This window comes from Staurois parvus, unplaced genomic scaffold (genome assembly GCF_062004578.1).
Source record: "Staurois parvus isolate SC_StPar_1 unplaced genomic scaffold, SC_StPar_1.0 ptg000234l, whole genome shotgun sequence".
In the NCBI taxonomy this organism is placed as follows: Eukaryota; Metazoa; Chordata; class Amphibia; order Anura; family Ranidae; genus Staurois; species Staurois parvus.
The window spans coordinates 5190056-5195356 of NW_028318030.1; positions in this window are offsets into that span (position 1 = coordinate 5190056).

Sequence of the window (5301 nt, forward strand, 5' to 3'; positions counted from 1 at the left end):
GACTCAGCCCACAGTCCCCTTTTATATGCACAGGTGCAGTGGGTCAGATCCAAGGATCCTGCCCAAAAAACCAAAGAGCTGGGAAGGCATTCACCCCTACCCTCCCTTCCGTGGAAGCACTTATCTAGCTAATTTCAACCCACCTGCAAGCTTTACACTACATTCTCTTCAATGTGTTATCTGCTGTCTGGGACTGTCGAGGGTGGCTGTTTCCCCTTTCAGAAACAGACTTTTTGCTATAGTGGTGTGACACTGAACTCTCATTTAAAAAATCCATTCATGTACAGTATGTTATTATTTCAGTAAAGTACCTTCCATTGCTCCCAGACCCTCCAAATTATTTCTTTTTTGGCTGCTGTGATCTGACTTCCTGTTAGAGGGTGGCTACATTTGTTTTCCATGGTCCTACTATATCTAGAAACATAGCCAGCCTCTCTTGCTTGCTCCTGATATGGACTATGGACTACGGGATTTGTAGTATGCATAGAGCAGTGTACATGACCACAACTAAAATGCACTACTTGTTCCAAACAAATGGATGTGAGAGGGAAAGGACAGGTTTGGGAGCTCATGGAGGATGTTATAAGAAGGCAGAAAAAGTGAGTAAGGAGCAATTTTGTATGAAAAATAGACAGGATCATTAAGTAGTGGATGTGAATGGATTATTTTTAGAGAATAAATATATTGTTTAGTGTTGTTTTAAAGCTTTATTTAACATTTGTGAGGATAATTAGAATAAGAAAATCGTTCTAAAGATTTATCTGCTGTGCATCAGCTTCTAAAGTGTATGTAAAGGCTCAAGGTTTATTACCTTCATTGACTGAGTCAATCACATTCAGTGAGCCAATGAGGAGAGAGCAGGAGGCAGGGCTGAGCTGCGGCTCTAAGGTGTCCGTTTATGAACCAGCGGTAATAGATCGCTGCTCAGTTCTCTGGAATTCTCGGAGAGCACAGTTCTCCTGCAAATGCCTTTTATGAAGCGGTGTAGATCTGTTCTCCAAACGAAGGGAGAACAATCTACAAACGCTGGAAAACGGCTGCTTTTACTATAATCTCGCAAGATTAGAGTAAGAGATCAGTTTACTAAGCAGAGGTAAATTATCGCTGCTTAGTTTGCGGATTCTCCGATTCTCCAGCTGTGGGCTGGAGAATCTGGAGGGAGAAAACAGATTGCCAGTGAAGGGCTGAACATGTTCTCCGCTGATCTCCTGAGTGTTATAAACTGTGAATGACCAGAGAGTAGCTGCGATCCTCTGAATCGCAGCTATTCTCTGTGTTATAAATGGACACCTATGTGTCTTATGGACTCATAGAGCAGCAGCTCGAGGACGAGCGCACAGAGGTGCCCCCAGGGCAAGTTGCTTTCCCTTCAGGGCACTGTTCCTGGAAGAGGAGCCAGGAGCGTCAGAGGGGAGCTGAAAAGAAGAGGATCAGGGATGCTCTGTGCAAAATCACTGCACAACGCAGGTAAGTATAGACATGTTTGTTAGAAAAAAAAAAAAAACTTTAGTGTTACTTTAAGGTCATAAAATGAGTATAGTCAGAGAATAACGTCAGCAATCCAGTGGGTCGATATTATATGAAACACAGCTTAGCCAAAATGATATGTAGCGTACCTCGAAGGAACCGCTGGTGAATGCAGTCCTATTTCCCCACTAGAGCATAAACAGCCAGGCACCCAGCATTTTCCTCACTCTTCCACTGGCTCCAAAGAACACTCTAGGGGTTTCTTTTTTAGGTTTTTATTGGAAGCGATGAACTTGGATAAGGAGAGGGAGCATGGGATACCCCAATAAACTGTAGAACTGAATAACTTGAGGACTCCTTAACTTTTTGGCTGCACAGTACAAAAAGGAATGTCCCACAGGATCTCCATGCTGATGGTGACTGCTACTCCTTCCAGAGTTCTGTTCTGAGCTACGCACAGTCACTATTCAGCACTGGAGTTGCTTACCTACATAGCCACAGAATTATCAGTTGCCTCCTGCCAATATCCGTCAGGCTCTTCCAAGTGCGGGAGATGTAGACTCACACCATCATAGGACAGCTGGACTCTTCCCCACCACCTTCCTCCTTGCACTCTCCAGTGAGCTTCTCCAGACCAACTTGATCACTGTACTCAAGCTTGAAAATAGGCCCCCCTAGCTAAGCCTAGCTGGTACCTCTGTGTCTTCCTAACAGCTCCTTCCAGAAATCTTCCCCAGGGCAGAGCCCCCCTGCACAGGGGTCTCCTTAAGCAGGACTGGACAAAGGAACTCTGCACCCTGCTGCTCAGGGCTCAGACTATTTATGGGCTCTCTCATCACCTACTGGGCACACCTCCCCAGGGATTGGCTGGAGTTCCTTAAATATTCAAGCTGCATGCCCTGTTCTTCCTTCTGCTATGACTAGAATTCTCTAGAAAACTGGGGGAAGTCACAGCAGTACATCAGCAGCCTGTGAAACACTCAGCAGCCCTAATTAATCAACCTCTGCTCCTCTGATTGCAGCGGAGTCTACTAAATGTATCTAGCAGCCCACTCTACTCTAGAAGGGTGCTACATCTATACATCCTACTATACAACCAGTAGACATTTAACATGTTTTTGCTTAAATTTAACATAAGCAAACATCCATATTGTGCCCCTGACTGAAGGCCAGATACAATGGAAAGTTCTGATGTCCAGTAGATATGAACTGTCACAAGATCAAATTATGCTGTTCCATTTGGTATAGGGGAAAGGGTATCATATATCCCAAGCAGCAGAAATGAAATGTACATGTCCAAGTACATGTTAGATGTTGGAGGAGGGTTATGAGGGTAAAGCATTGCAATTGTCTATTATATTCACCATTTCCTACAACATAAAACCCACATCAGGACTTTAGGAGGATTATTAAAAAAAACATGCAGTATTTGGAAACTATTGAGTCTGGGGTTTTGTATAAATAACAATAACAATAAAAATTGAAGGTTGTTTTTTTTATTATTGCAGCTTCAGCATGGTAATGGATAGAAAGGTGCCTATCACCGCAGTCTGTGAAAAATACACCTAAATTGTTGTTTTCAGGAGTTTGGGGTTTAGGTAGCCTTCATCACAGATTACTGTACATTCAGTCATGTGGAAAATGAAGTTCTCCCCATGAAAATTGTTGACTTTTGTTCAACATCTTTGAACTTGCAACAAACCCCTTTTTTAGAAGTAATGATGTAGTGTGGAAGCAGAGGTGACTTCTTGTAGGCCTTTTTTTTTTATAACTGTCCACCAATCTCTGACAATGACTCCATTTTTTCATGCAAAATTCCTTCAGTTGCAAGATGTTTGAGGGTTTCCTAGTAACTGCTCTTTTTCAAAATCTCCCTCAAAAGTTTAATGGGACGCAAATCAGGGCTTTAACTAGGACAGTCCATAACCCTTTATTTCTTCTTTTACTGGTGGGTGTACTAATGTGTTTAAAATCGTTATCATGTAGAAAGGTTTTTTGGTATACCTTCTACTTTTGTATAGCTGGCCTCCCATTCTCATCAAGCACACATTGATATGATGCAGAATATATAGTTGATCTGATGACTTATGAGCTACCCAGGCCTTGAAGCAGCAAAGGCAAACCCAAATGATAAAATTCCACCACCATGTTTCACATTTGTTATGAGGTTCTTCTTACGAATAATACTAATTATAATACTGTTTTCACTTTACAACAAGCATGTGAACTGTTACTGTACCCAAACAAATCTTTGATTGGTTAGTCTTTGGCGCATTTTTTCAGTAGGTCCTGGTCCCATCTGCATATTCCCTAAGTAGGTTGTAATCAATGGAACCTAATCTGGAACACCAGGTTCTAATTCTATGGTTTTGAAGCATTGGTAAATGCAGGCATGAGTGGTGTATTTACCTTTTCCATTTTTGATCATTTAGATCAGTGGTCTCCAAACTGCTCCCCAAGGGCCAAATGCAGCCCTTTGTTTGCCTTTATTTGGCCATTTGGGCACTATTCCTCCCACTGACATCAACAATGGGGCAATAATTCCTGCACTGACAATGGCAATGGGGCACTAATCCTCCCACTGACACCAATGATGGAGCACTATTCCTCCCACTGACACCATTGATGGGACAATATTTCTCCCACTGAAACCAGGGATGAGACACTGTTGCTTCCCCTGACACCAGTGATGGGGCAATATTGCTCTCACTGACACCAAGGATGAGGCACTATTCCTCCCAATGACACCAAGGATGGGGCACTCTTCCACCCAATGACATCAAGGTTGGGGCACTCTTCTACTGACACCAACAATGGAGAATCATTCCTCCCACTGACACCAGTGATGGGGCACTATTGCTCCCACTGACACTAACGACGGGGCACCAATAATTCCCCTAACACCAATGATGGGACATTGTTTACTCCCACTGGCCATGGTCTGGCCCCCCTAATGTCTGAAGCACAATAAACTGTCCCTTTGTTTAGAAAGTTTGGAGACCCCTGATTTAGATCATGAAAATCAATACACCATTTTAATTTTATACATCAATTATTCAAGTAATTCACCTTTTCTGTAGTCGCTATTTGAATCAAACTCTGTTTGCCTGTTCAAATATATTTAAAAAGTTAACAATTTTTATAGGGTGTACTTAGTTTTTCATATGACTGTAGTTGCAGATATTTTAATGGGTTCCATTGCCCACAACATAGTACTTCTGGCTAACAGGCAGTGTATGGGCTTGGATAAACACACTGCAGCACTGATATTATTATTATTATACAGGATTAATATAGAGCCAACAGTTTACACAGTGCTTTACAATAAGAAGGGAGACAGTACAATTACAATACAAATGAATACAGGAGGATTCAGAGAGCCCTGTTCATCAGAGCTTACAATCTAAGAGGGAGGATTGAGAGATACACAAAGTAACTGATTTGCGAATGAGCCCTAAATCAGCAGTTTTTGTTTGAGATTTGAATGAGGTACTTTTTCGCGTGAATCCACACAAATTGGTTGTTACTCTATTTTTATATACTACCAAAAGGAAAGCAATTGTAATCTGTATCAGTGTTGTAAATGTATGTGGTCTCAGTATTGCAGCAGGTCTTCTACCCCACCTAAAGAAAAAAGTTTACATAGCACGGGACCAATTCACGCTATATTTTTGTTAAATGGCTGAACTGACAGTATTTCCTGTAAATCACAAATCAGGATCATGACATGTTATGTTAGCATCTGAGATATCAGGACATTATTTTCCAAATGGGTATCACTGATAGTTTCCATGGTAACTATGTTACAGGCACAGATGGGTTACCTCCTCTGCA